The sequence below is a fragment of the Bombina bombina genome, chromosome 1 (genome assembly GCF_027579735.1).
Source record: "Bombina bombina isolate aBomBom1 chromosome 1, aBomBom1.pri, whole genome shotgun sequence".
Classification (NCBI taxonomy): Eukaryota; Metazoa; Chordata; class Amphibia; order Anura; family Bombinatoridae; genus Bombina; species Bombina bombina.
In genome coordinates this window covers 217248993-217263476 of record NC_069499.1, presented here as the reverse complement: position 1 = coordinate 217263476, position 14484 = coordinate 217248993, and the positions used below count along the sequence as shown (strand labels likewise).

At 43.7% G+C, this 14484-nt stretch overlaps 1 protein-coding gene across 1 annotated transcript in view; it reads left to right on the top strand.

Annotated features, from left to right (window-relative positions):
- The window catches only part of PRPF39 (pre-mRNA processing factor 39), a 139311-nt gene that overhangs the window by 112532 nt on the left and 12295 nt on the right, over positions 1-14484 (top strand).

The window sequence follows — 14484 nt, the reverse complement described above, 5'->3', positions numbered from 1 at the left end:
CCTAGGGGCTTAGGGGCACTATGGGCAGCTTATATGCAGGCACTGGGGCTGGTTTTCAAAATGTGGCGGTTTAATAACTAATAGCCGACCGGGAGATTACTTATTGGCACGCCCACGATGGGCGGTACTAAGGAAGCAGCAATTTGTATGCGCGCCTTTTCGATTCACTTCCTGAAAACATCTTGAGGTGAATTTGTGCATCTTCCTTGCAAACTACGCATTTATTATCCTATATGCGTGTTTAGATCAAGAGCCTGACTTCTGCAGCTGCTGCTAGGTTCCGGTTGGGCTCGTGAGGTATTGGCTCCTGCTCAGAGGAAGGTAGGCACTTCAGCCAAGTACTGCTGAGGTGTAAAGGTGTTCTGCAGGGTTTTTAAGCATTTTTGGCCTTCTCTACACTTAAAGGTTATAATAGATTTTAAAAAGTTAGTTTAAAATTTTAAAGTGACAGTAAAAAAATTTCTCTTGTAAGGTGTATCCAGTCCACGGATTCATTCTTTACTTGTGGGATATTCTCCTTCCTAACAGGAAGTGGCAAAGAGAGCACACAGCAGAGCTGTCCATATAGCTCCCCCTCTAGCTCCACCCCCCAGTCATTCTCTTTGCCGGCTCTAAGCAATAGGGTCCCTCTCGGAAGGGTAAAGTGAATGTGGTGTTAGATTTGTAGTTTTTATTCTACAAGCAAAAGTTTATTTTAAATGGTACCGGTTTGTACTATTTACACTCCTGCAAAAAAGAGATGAAGATTTCTGCAGGGAGGAAAATGATTTTAGCATGTTGTAACTAAAATCCACTGCTGTTCCCACAAAGGACTGAGGAGTACCAGAAAACTTCAGTTGGGGGGAACGGTTTGCAGGTTAGGCTGCAATAAAGTATGTTCAGGAATTTATTTCTAACAAGACTGTGATAATGCTAGAAAAGGACTGATAAGATCCCCATGTGGGAAGGGTAAGCTTTATTCAGAGACTAAGTATGGAATTACCAGCTTACATAACAGGGCTAATCTATGCTGGTTGACACTATTTTATGGCAAGTTGACACTTTTTTTATGGCAAACGGTTTTTATTAGAAAATATCGTTTTTTGGGATACTTTGAAGGCCCCTTTGGGTTTCTTACAGGGGTTGTTACCCACATTGCTAATATTATAACTCTTAGGAGTGTTTTCTTAGGCCTCACTGCACCAAAGTAGGGTGGGAGGGGCCTAATTTCACGCTTCAGATGCGCAGTTAGTTTGACTAGATCTTCAGGCTGTGTTCACATGGAGGCTCCTGCTACTGTTTGAGGACCCATAAGGTTTTTCCCCATAAATCTGACTCCTAAGGGAAGGTAGGGCCACAGCCGAGCTGTGGCAAGGTGCTAAAGTTGTGTTAACCGGTCTGTTAGCTTACTATTGATCCGGTTTGGGCATTAAGGGGTTAATCTTTTTTTTCTTGCTAGTTGTGCAATCTTACCAATACTTTAGGTACATACTGTGAAAATTTCAAAAAGTTTGGTGCATTTTTCACTGTTTTTGAAAATTGTGTGCTTTTTTTATCTCTCAAAGGCACAGTAACGTTTTTTGCAAAGTGTGTGTTTTTACTTGATTAAAGTGATTTCTAAGTCTGTTTTACTAGCAGTCTGTTAAACATGTCTGACACCAAGGAAAATCCAAGGAAAATCGTTTAATGTGTTTAGAAGCCATGGTGGAACCCCCTCTCAAAATGTGTCCCACTTGTATTGATATGTCTATACACTTTAAAGACCATATTGTTGCACTTAAAAATGTGCCCCAAGATGATTCTCAGACAGATGGTAATGAGGTTAGCCTGTTGACCTCTCCCCAAGTGTCACAACCAGTTACGCCCGCTCAAGCGACGCCTAGCACCTCTAGCGCGTCTAACTCTTTTACCTTAAAAGATTTGGCGGCAGTTATGGATAATACCCTTTCAGTATTATCTAAGCTGCCCATGTTACCTGCAAAGCGTGATAGCTCTGTTTTAAGAACAGATTATGAGCATTCTGACGCTTTAGTAGCCGTATCCGATATACACTCACAACGCTCTGAAATGGGGGCGAGGGATGTGCTGTCTGAGGGAGAAATTTCCGATTCGGGAAAGGTTGCCCCTCAGACAGACTCAGATACGTTGGCTTTTAAATTTAAACTAGAACACCTCCGTTTATTGCTCAGGGAGGTATTAGTTACTCTGGATGACTGTGACCCTTTGGTGGTTCCAGAGAAATTGTGTAAAATGGACAAGTACCTAGAAGTTCCTGTTTACACTGTGTTGTTCCCGGTCCCTAAGAGGATCGCGGATATAGTAACAAGGGAGTGGGATAGGCCAGCTATTCCGTTTGTCCCCCCTCCTGTTTTTAAGAAAATGTTCCCTCTCCTGTTTTTAAGAAAATGTTCCCCATATCTGACACCACGCGGGACTCGTGGCAGACGGTCCCTAAGGTGTAGGGGGCTGTTTCTTCACTTGCTAAACGCACAACCATACCTATTGAGGACAGTTGTGCTTTTAAAGACCCTATGGATAAAAAATTAGAGGGTTTACTTAAGAAAATCTTTGTTCATCAAGGTTTTCTTCTCCAACCTATAGCGTGCATTGTTACTGTAACTACTGCAGCTGCTTTCTGGTTCGAGGCGCTGAAAGATGCGCTCCAGACGGAGACCTCATATGAGGACATTATAGACAGAATTAAGGCTCTTAAGCTGGCTAATTCTTTTATCACAGATGCCGCTTTCCAACTAGCTAAGTTAGCGGCAAAGAATTCAGGTTTCGCCATTCTGGCGCGCAGGGCGCTATGGCTAAAGTCCTGGTCGGCCGATGTGTCATCAAAATCCAAACTACTGAACATCCCTTTCAAAGGAAAGACCCTTTTCGGGCCTGAATTGAAAGAGATTATCTCAGAAATCACTGGGGGAAAAGGCCATGCTCTCCCTCAGGACAAGTCCTTTAAGACTAAGAACAAACAAAATAATTTTTGTTCCTTACGAAATTTCAGGAGCGGTCTCGCTTCATCCTCCCCTGCTGCAAAGCAAGAGGGTAACACTTCACAACCCAGGGCAGCCTGGAAACCTTACCAGGGCTGGAACAAGGGTAAACAGGCCAAGAAGCCTGCAGCTGCCTCCAAGAAGGCATGAAGGGGTAGCCCCCCATTCCGGGACCGGATCTCGTGGGGGGCAGACACTCTCTCTTCGCTCAGGCCTGGGCAAGAGACGTACACGATCCTTGGGCCTTAGAGATTGTATCCCAGGGATAGCTTCTAGAATTGAAGGACTCCCCTCCAAGGGGAAGGTTCCACATTTCTTGTCTGTCTACAGACCAGACAAAGAAAGAGCCGTTCTTATGCTACGTAGAAGACCTACAAACAATGGGAGTGATCCACCCAGTTTCAATTGTGGAACAAGGGCTGGGTTTTTACTCTAACCTGTTTGGGGTTCCCAAAAAAGAAGGAACTTTCAGACCAATCCTGGATCTCAAAATTCTAAACAAATTCCTCAGAGTCCCATCATTCAAGATGGAGACCATTCGGACAATATTACCAATGATCCAGGAGGGTCAATTTATGACTACCGTGGATCTAAAGGATGCGTATCTACATGTTCCTATCCACAAAGATAATCGGTTCCTCAGGTTCGCCTTTCTGGACAAGCATTATCAGTTTGTGGCTCTTCCTTTCGGGTTAGCCACTGCTCCCAGAATTTTCACAAAGGTGCTAGGGTCCCTCCTGGCGGTTCTAAGACCACGGGGCATAGCAGTGGCGCCTTACCTAGACGACATCTTAATTCAGGCGTCGACTTTCCAAAGAGCCAAGTCTCACACGGAAATTGTATTTGCCTTTCTGAGGTCTCACGGGTGGAAGATGAACATCAAAAAGAGTTCTCTCTCCCCCCTCACTAGAGTTCCATTCCTAGGAACCCTAATAGACTCTGTAGAAATGAAAATATTTCTGACGGAGGTCAGAAAGTTAAAACTCTTAACCACTTACCGCGCTCTTCATTCCATTTCTCGGCCGTCTGTATGGAGACAATTGAACTAATGGTAGTGGCAATGGACATAGTCCCTTTTGCACGGATACACCTCAGACCACTGCAACTATGCATGCTCAAACAGTGGAATGGGGATTATGCAGATTTGTCTCCTCAAATACAGTTGGACCAGGGGAACAGAGATTCTCTTCTCTGGTGGTTGTCTCAGGATCACCTGTCTCAGGGAATGTGTTTCCGCAAACCAGAGTGGATCATCGTAATGACCGACGCCAGTCTGTTAGGCTGGGGTGCAGTCTGGGACTCCCTGAAAGCTCAGGGCTTATGGTTGCGGGAAGAAGCTCTTCTCCCGATAAACATTCTGGAACTGAGGGCGATATTCAACGCTCTTCAGGCATGGCCTCAGCTAGCTGCGGCCAAATTCATCAGATTTCAGTCGGACAACATCACGACTGTAGCTTACATCAACCATCAAGGGGGAATAGGTCCCCTAGCAATGATGGAAGTAACCAATATAATCAGGTGGGCGGAGGATCACTCTTGCCACTTCTCAGCAATTCACATCCCACGAGTAGACAACTGGGAAGCGGATTTTCTAAGTCGTCAGACTTTTCATCCGGGGGAGTGGGAACTCCACCCGGAGGTATTTGCCCAGCTGACTCAGCTATGGGGCACTCCAGAATTGTATCTGATGGCGTCCCGTCAGAATGCCAAACTTCCTCTTTATGGGTCCAGGTCCCGGGGTCCCCAGGCGGTGTTGATAGATGCTCTAGCAGCGCCTTGGTCCTTCAATCTGGCCTATGTTTTTTTCCACCGTTTCCTCTCCTTCCTCGTCTGGTTGCCAGAATCAAGCAGGAGAGGGCGTCAGTGATTCTAATAGCACCTGCGTGGCCACGCAGGACTTTGTATGCAGACCTAGTGGACATGTCATCCGTTCCACCACGGACTCTGCCAATGAGGCAGGACCTTCTACTTCAAGGTCCTTTCAAGCATCGAAATTAAGATTTGGCGAAAATTTCTTTGGTGCGAATCCAAGGGTTACTCATGGAGTAAGATTAGGATTCCCAGGATATTGTACTTTCTCCAAAAAGGATTGGAGAAAAGATTATCAGCTAGTTCCTTAAAAGGACAGATATCTGCTTTGTCTATTCTTTTACACAAACGTCCGGCAGAGGTACCAGACGTTCAAGCGTTTAGTCAGGCTTTAGTCAGAATCAAGCCTGTTTATAGACCTGTGGCTCCGCCATGGAATCTGAATTTAGTTCTTTCCGTTCTGCAAGGGGTTCTGCTTGAACTTTTACATTCCATAGATATTAAACTTTTATCTTGGAAAGTTTTTTGTTTTTGGTAGCCTCGAAGAATTTCAGAGTTATCTGCCTTACAGTGTGACTCGCCTTACTTGGTGTTCCACGCAGATAAGGTAGTTTTGCGTACCAAACCCGGTTTTCTTCCTAGGGTTGTCTAATAAGAATATTAATCAGGAAATTGTTGTTCCTTCTCTGTGTCCTAATCCTCCTTCGAAGAAGGAACGTCTGTTACACAATCTTGATGTGGTTAGTGCTTTACAAGCAACTAAGGATTTCAGACAAACAGCTTCATTGTTTGTCATCTATTCTGGTAAGAGGAGAGGTCAGAAGGCGACTGCTACCTCCTTTCCTTTTGGCTGAAAAGCATCATCCGTCTGGCCTATGAGACTGCTGGCCAGCAGCCTCCTGAAACAATTACTGCTCTTTCTACCAGAGCAGTGGCTTCCGCATGGGTTTTTAAAATGAGGCTTCTGTTGAACAGAGTTGTAAGGCAGCGACTTGGTCTTCGCTGCATACTTTTTCCAAATTTTACAAATTCGATACTTTTGCTTCTTCGGAGGCTATTTTTGGGGGAGAGGTTTTACAAGCAGTGGTGCCTTCCGTTTAAGGTACCTGTCTTGTTCCCTCCCTTCATCCGTGTCCTAAAGCTTTGGTATCCCACAAGTAAAGGATGAATCCGTGGACTGGATACACCTTACAAGAGAAAACAATTTATGCTTACCTGATAAATTACTTTCTCTTGTGGTGTATCCAGTCCACGGCACGCCCTGGCTCTTAGTCAGGTAGATTTTTTGGTCTAAACTACAGTCACCACTGCACCCTATGGTTTCTCCTTTTTCTTCTTAACCTCCGGTCGAATGACTGGGGGATGGAGCTAGAGGGGGAGCTATATGGACAGCTCTGCTGTGTGCTCTCTTTGCCACTTCCTGTTAGGAAGGAGAATATCCCACAAGTAAAGGATGAATCCGTGGACTGGATACACCGCAAGAGAAAGTAATTTATCAGGTAAGCATAAATTCTGTTTTTATGTGTTTGACTTTTATTAATAAAATTAAATTTTTTTATGATTTGCTTTATTGTGAGTCAAGATGGACCAAGAGGCTCTGCAAGGTGCCACCTGTTCTGTTTTTTGATGCCAATATGGAACTACCAATCCCTTTCGGTTCCTCATGTATTGAGATAACTTAACTATAGGGATAGATTTTTTTCTGAGCCAACATTTTCTAAAGAGGATGCTGTTCAGGAATCTAATGACAATGTTAAATCTATGCCGCAGCTTTCTCCTCAAGCGTCCCAAAGTTTACCGCCCACACATGCAGTGCCCTGCGCTTCCTCTAACTTCTCCTGTTACTTTGCAAGACATCGCTTCTCTGTCTTCTGCAGTCTCGGATGCTTTGTCTGCTTTCCCAAGGTTGCAGGGAAAGCTTAAGAGGAAAAAGACATTCAGCAAGCAAGGTTTCTGACGCAGATGTTGCTATTTCAAATGTCCCCTCCCAGAAGCCTGAGGAGGATAACTTAGTAGCATCTGAAGGTGAAATTTCAGATTCTGACCGTGTAATTCATCTTGCTGATACTGAAGTTTTATCCTTCAGGTTTAAACTAGAACACCTCCGTCTGTTACTCAAGGAGGTTTTAGCTACATTGGACGACTGCGACTCCACGGTCGTAGATTATCCTAAGAAATCCAGTAAGCTAAACAAATATTTTGTTGTACCTTCCTTGGTGGTTTTTCCTGTACCAGATCGAGCTACTGAGATCATTGCTAAGGAATGGGAGAGACGGGTATCCCTTTTTCTCCTCCTATATTTAAAAAGATGTTTCCCATAGCAAGGAGTCTTGGCAAACAGTACCCAAGGTGGAAGGAGCAGTTTCCACTCTGACCAAGAGAACTACTATACCCATAGAGGATAGTTGTGCCTTTAAGGATCCTATGGATAAAAAAAAAATTAGAGGGGTTACTCAAGATGTATGTACACCAGGGGTTAAAATGGCAACCTACAGTGTGCATTGCTACCAACACTAGCGCGGCGGCATATTGGTTTGATGCGTTGTCTGATGCTATCAGGACAGACACTTGATGAGATTCAGGATAGGATAAAATCTCTTAAGTTAGCTAATTCCTTTATTTACTGATGCTTCCCTACAGGTTATCAAACAAGGAGCAACAATATCAGGTTTTGCTTTTTTAACCCGCACAGCCTTTTGGTTAAAGCCTTGGTCTACGGATGTATCATCTAAATCTAAACTTTAGGTGATTCCTTACAAGGGAAAGACCATGTTTGTGCCAGGTTTTACGGAAATATCTGGTATTACCGGAGGAAAGGGTCATCTGCTCCCTCAGGATAAGAGAAACAAGCAAAAGGCTTTCCTTCGCTCAGGCTTGGGTTCGAGATGTTCAGGATCCCTGGGCAGTAGACAGTGTCCCAGGTATACAAGCTAGATTTCAAGAGTTTTCCTCCCAGAGGCAGGTTTCTTCTTTCAGTATCTGTAGACCAGACAAAGAAGTGTTCTTATACTGTGTAAGAGACCTCTTCAACCTGGGAGTGATAGTTCCTGTTTCGATACAGGAACAGGGTCTGGGGTTTTATTCCAATCGGTTCGTGGTTCCCAAAAAAGAGGGAACTTTCAGGAGTTCTTCAAGAGTCTAAACAAATTTCTCAGAGTACCGTCCTTCAAGATGGAAACTATTCGTTCCATTCTTCCTTTGGTCCAAGAGGGTCAATTTATGACAACAGTGAATTTAAAGGACGCGTACCTGCATATTCCCTTTCACAGGGATCATCACAAGTTTATAAGGTTTGCCTTTCTAGACAAACGCTTCCAATTTGTGGCCCTTCCTTTCGGTCTTGCTACAGCTCCCAGAATTTTCTCAAAGGTTCTGGGATCTCTGTTGGCGGTGCTCCGATTTCGGGGCATTGCAGTGGTGCCCTATCTGGACGATATTCTGGTTCAGGCGCCATCTTTTCACACGGAAATGTTGTTATACTTCCTGCGAACTCACAGATGGAAGGTAAATTTGGGAAAAGAGCTCCCTAGTTCCAAATACAAGGGTAATTTTCTTGGGAAGCATAATAGATTCCCTATAAATGAAGATCTTTCTGACAGAAGTCAGGAAAACAAAGATTTTCGATTCTTGTCTAGCGCTTCAGTCCACTCCTTGGCCATCAGTGGCTCAGTGCATGGAGGTAATCGGGCTGATGGCGGCGGCAATGGACATCATCCCGTTTCCACCTCCGACCTCTGCAGTTAAACATGCTCAGTCAGTGAAATGGAGATCATGCGGATTTGTCTCCACAAATTCTTCTGAAGCAGAAGTTTAGGGATTCGCTTCAATGGTAGATAAACTCTCCCAGGGAACCTGGTTTCGCAGACCCTCCTGGGTGATTGTGACAAGACGCCAGCCTTCTGGTATGGGGGGGCAGTTTGGGGTTCCCTAAAGGCTCAGGGAGTTTGGACTCAGTCGGAGACTGTTCTTCCTATAAACATTCTGGAGTTGAGAGCGATCTTCAATGCTCTTCTAGCCTGGCCCCAGTTAGCCTTAGCCCAGTTTATCATGTTCCAGTTGGACAACATAACTTCAGTGGCTTACATCAATCATCAAGGAGGAACGCAGAGTTCCTTAGCGATGACAAAAGTAGCCAAGATAATTCGGTGGGCGGAGTCTCTCTTGCTGTCCTTAGGCGATCCACATCCCAGGGGTGGACAACTGGGAGGCGGACTTCCTGAGCAGGCAGACCTTTCATCCGGTGGAGTGGGAGCTCCATCTGGAAGTGTTCTCCAACCTGATTCTCAAGTGGGGTCAGCCGGAGTTGGACCTCATGGCATCTCGACAGAATTGCCAAGCTTCCGAGGTACGGATCAAGGTCCAGGGATCCTCTGGTTGTACTGATAGACGCCCTGGCGGTACCTTGGACCTTCAGTCTAGCATACATATTTCCTCTGTTTTCTTTCTCGAGTCATTGCTCGAATCAAGCAAGAGAAGGCGTCGGTGATCCTCATTTCACCGGCCTGGCCTCGCAGGATTTGGTATGCAGATATGGTGGACATGTCATCTCTTCCACCATGGAGACTTCCATTGAGGAAGGACCACCTACTTCAAGGGCCCTTCCGTCATCCAAATCTAGCTTCTCTGAAGCTGACTGCTTGGAGATTAAACTCTTAATCTTGTCCAAGCGGGGTTTTTCAGAATTGGTCATAGAGACCTTGTAAACCTGTAACTAGAAAGATTTATTACAAGAAATGGCGTAAATATCTTTATTGGTTTGAATCCATGGGCTACTCATGGAGTAGTTAGGATTCCTAGAATTTTATCTGTCTACAAGAGGGCTTGGAGAAAGGATTATCGACAAGTTCCCTAAAGGGTCAAATATCTGCCTGGTCTATTTTGTTACGTAAGCGTCTGGCAGATCTACCAGACGTGCAATCTTTTTGTCAGGCCTTGGTCAGAATCAGGCCCGTATTTAAACCAGTTACTCCTCCTTGGAGTCTTAATTTAGTTCTTAATGTTATTCAAAGAGCTCAGTTTGAGCCTATGCATTCCTTAGATATTAAGTTATCTTGGAAAGTCAGAGCTCGAGGCATTGCAGTATGAGTCTCCTTATCTTTTTTTCCATTCGGATAAGGTAGTTTTACTTACAAAATTAGAATTTCTTCCTAAAGTAGTTTTTAAAGTAGTTTCTGACCGGAACATTAATCAGATGATTGTTGTTCCTTCCTTGTGTCCTAATCCTTCTCCGAAGGAACGACTTCTGCACAATGTAGACGTGGTTCGTGCTCTAAAATTTTACTTACAGACGGCTAAGGAATTTCGTCAGTCCCCTGCCTTGTTTGTGGTTTTCTCGGGCAAACGTAAGGGACAGAAAACTACTGCAACTTCTTTCTTTTTGGCTGAAGAGTATCATACACTATGAGACTGCTGGACAGCAGCCTCCAAAGAGAGTTACGGCTCATTCCACGAGGGCTGTTGCTTCCTCATGGGCATTCAAAAATTAAGCTTCCGTGGAACAGATTAGCAAGGCTGAAACTTGGTCCTCTCTTTACACTTTTTCAAAGGTCTATAAATTTGACACACTTGCCTCGGCTAAGGACGCTTTTGGGTGAAAGGGTTCTTCAAGCAGTGGTGCCTTTTGTTTAGGTTACCGGTCTTGTCCCTCCCTTATCTGTGTACTCTAGCTAGGGTATTGATTCCCAGTAGTAATTAGATGATCCGTGGACTCATTGTGTCATTAAAAAGAAAAGGAAATTTATGCTTACCTGATAAATGTATTTCTTTTTTTACACAATGAGTCCACGGCCCACCCTGTTCAATAGACAAGTTGTTGGGTTATTATAAACTTCAGACACCTCTGCACCTTGTTACTTCCTTTCTCTCCTATACTTCGGTCAAATGAATGGTGTGGGAGGGGAGGGAGGTGATATCTTGTTAAAGACACAATGAGTCCACTGATTTCATCCTTGTGGGATTACGCCTCCTGGTCAGCAAGAGGAGGCAGAGCACCACAGCAGAGCTGTATATATAGCTCCTCCCTTCCCTCCCACCCCTTCATTCTCTATGCTTATGTTAGTGATAGGAAGAGGTAAAGTGAGGTGTTAGATTAGATTCTTCAATCAAGAGTTTATTTTAAAAGTAGTGCCAGAGAGTGCTGCTTTATTCTAGGGTGTAGCCGTAGTTCATGTCAGTCTCTAGAGTAGAGCTATTGTTGGCTTTAGTGCAATGGGAACTGATGGGACATAATTCTCACTGTGCCTCCCATACTGTGATGCTGCCCTTCTTGTGATGGCCTAAGCAGAAGCTAACTCAGCCCCTATCTTTGTCCACAGGGCTATAGGAGGGAAAGGACCTCTTAAACCTGTTGAGGCTGTCCTGCTTTCGGACAGCATCAAGGTAAGTGCAGTTTTCTTTTACAAGATACGATGAGTCCACGGATTTCATCCTTGTGGGATATCGCCTCCTGGTCAGCAGGAGGAGGCAAAGAGCACCACAGCAGAGCTGTATATATAGCTCCTCCCTTCCCTCCCACCCCAGTCATTCTCTTTGCCTGTGTTAGTTAGCTAGGAGATGGCAATGCGAGGTGTTAGTAAAGATTCTTCAATCAAGTGTTATTTTTAAAGTGGTACCGCTGGTGCTACTTTGAGCTAGGGTGTAGCCTAGACCAGATCAGTCTCTTCAGTACAAAAAGAGAAGCATTTGTTGTCTTTAGAGCAATAGGAACTTGTGGGAAATAATTCTTTCTGCGCTTCCTATACATATTTGCTGCCCTAATATAGATAGCCTAAGCACTTTTAGCTCAGGCTGATCTTTGTCCACAGGACTATGGGAGGGAGAGGACCTCTGAAAACCTGCTGGACGACCATGCTGTCGCACAGCATTTCAGGTAAGTGCTAACTTTTTTATTCTGGGTCTGAGTTCAGGACAGAGGAAGTTTAGCACTTTTTTGGGATTATCTCTTTATTTTGTTAAAGATGCTATGACAGCGTGGTAATGGCAAGCACTGTGCTCAGGAGTGTGGGTTCTAGGGGCTTTTGCACTGAGAGAAGCCCTGATTTGTAGGACTCGGTACAATGTAAATGAATAGCATCGGACTGTTCATTTGTATATGTGATCTGGTAGCACTTCCTACTAGGCTGTCTGTGTAGTGCCAGCAAACGCTTCTGATCTGCAGCATGTCTTATTTAAAGTGGACTCAAGATGCCCAGGTTCCCTAAGAGGGGTCAGTTTGCGCCCGGTAGTCGGTTTTTGTGTAAATAAATATGGCGACCGGGAGACTGTGTGTTACTACGCCCACGAAGGGCGGGGTTATGTTTCGGCGCCGTTTTTTTTTTTTCTCAGAGGCGCAACTTATACATGTCTCTCTAAACTGCGATGTTATCACGCCCACGAGGGGCGGGGCCGTGTTTTAAGGCGTCTTAGGCTGCACTCGCTTTATCGGAGGATAGAGCAGTTTGCTTCTTAACTCAGTACTTGTTACCTCTGTGTCCGGATAGCGCTACAACTTCGCTCCGGATTTGTTTGGGACATTAGGACAGCTCAGAAAGATTTCACTGAGGTCCGGTCAGTACTGTTAATTGTGTGCTAATTTATATGGTTTGTTTGCAAGTTTAAAAAACAGAACAGAGTTTTGTTTTAAAATTTAAAGTGACAGTATGTCTTTGGCTACTTTGTGATTTAACAGAAGCAGTCCTTATAAGACTTTGTGCTGTTTGGGGAGCCCCTTGACTATGGCAATTTATGCCACAATTCTCCTGTAGTGTACCACATATTTTTTTGGCCCACATGCAGTGCTCTGCGCATTCCTCTGATATACCAATGGGATTTGCCTTCCTTTTATAGGTTTTCCAATACTATTGAGAAAATTACTTGATTTATTTAGACAGCATACTGAACTAAGAATATTTAAGGTGTCAGTTTGAAATCCTTTTGGATGAGCAGCAGCGCTTTACCAGTACACATTACATACATATTTGTAATGTCTGTTTGTTTGGAGCATGCTTGATCCAGTGGTTACTATCATCAAATGCCTCTATTGCTGACTGCGAGGATTGTTTGGGTGATTCCTCTAATTCACTTAAAATAAAGTTTCCGGACCACATGTGGTGCTCTGTGGTTTCTTGCACTTTTTATACGGAATTGTGTACACAAGATATGGTTGCTTTGATGTACATAACAATGTCTATATCCAGCAAGGTTAACCTGCTCATTGGATATTTTCTGTCACAGAAATGGGAAAATTTAAAGTGCCAGTAACGTTTTTTTGTGTGAATTTTTATTAAAACATTATTCTTTTTTCTCTTGTAAGGTGTATCCTGTCCACGGATCATCAATTACTTGTGGGATATTCTCCTTCCAACAGGAATTTGCAAGAGGACACCCACAGCAGAGCTGTTATATAGCTCCTCCCCTAACGGCCATATCCAGTCATTCTCTTGCAACTCTCAACAAAGCTGGAGGTAGTAAGAGGAGAGTGGTAAAATATAGTTAGTTTTTTCTTCAATCAAAAGTTTATTTTAAATAGTACCGGAGTTGTACTATTTTCTCTCAGGCAGTATTGAGAAGAAGAATCTGCCTGCGTTTTCTATGATCTTAGCAGCTTGTAACGAAGATCCACTGCTGTTCTCACATATGTTTGAGGAGTGAGGTAACTTCAGAGGGAGAAAGGCGTGCAGGTTATCCTGCTATAAGGTATGTGCAGTTTTAAGTATTTCTAGGGACTAGAAAATGCTGCTGATACCGGATTAATGTAAGTTAAGACTAATTACAGTGATTTAATAGCGACTTGTATCAGGCTTACTATCAGAGATATATACTCTTATAAAATGGCAATATAAAACGTTTGCTGGCATGTTTAATCGTTTTTATATATGCTTTGGTGATAAAACTTTATTGGGGCCTAGTTTTTTTTTCTCATGGCTGGCTTGATTTTTGCCTAGAAACAGTTTCCTGTGGCTTTCCACTGATGTAGTATGAGTGGGAGGGGCCTATTTTAGCGCTCTTTTGTGCTCAGTTAAAATTACAGAGACATTCAGCTTCCCTCAGCAGTCCCCTGCATTCTATAGGACATCTCTGAAGGGCTCTAAAGGCTTCAAAAGTCGTTAGAGGAAGGTAGGGCCACAGTAGAGCTGTGGAAGTTGTGACTGTTTAAAAAACGTTTAATTCGTTTTTTTTTATCCGTTTTATGCATTAAGGGGTTAATCATCCATTTGCAAGTGGGTGCAATGCTCTGATAACCTATTACATACACTGTAAAAATTTTGTTTGATTTACTGCCTTTTTTCACCGTTTCTCAAATTTTGACAATTTGTTTCTCTTAAAGGCACAGTACCGTTTTTTATATAGGCTTGTTAACTTGATTTAAAGTGTTTTCCAAGCTTGCTAGTCTCATTGCTAGTCTGTATAAACATGTCTGACATAGAGGAAACTCCTTGTTCATTATGTTTATGTTTAAAAGCCATGGTGGAACCCCATATGAGAATGTGTACTAAATGTATTGATTTCACTTTAAACAATAAAGATCAGCTTTTGTCTTTAAAAAATTTATCACCAGAGGATTCTGTCGAGGGGGAAGTTATGCCGACTAACTCTCCCCACGTGTCAGACCCTTTGACTCACGCTCAAGGGACTCACGCTCAAATGGCGCCAAGTACATCAAGGGCGCCCATAGCGATTACTTTAAAAGACATGGCGGCAGTCATAGATAATACACTGTCAG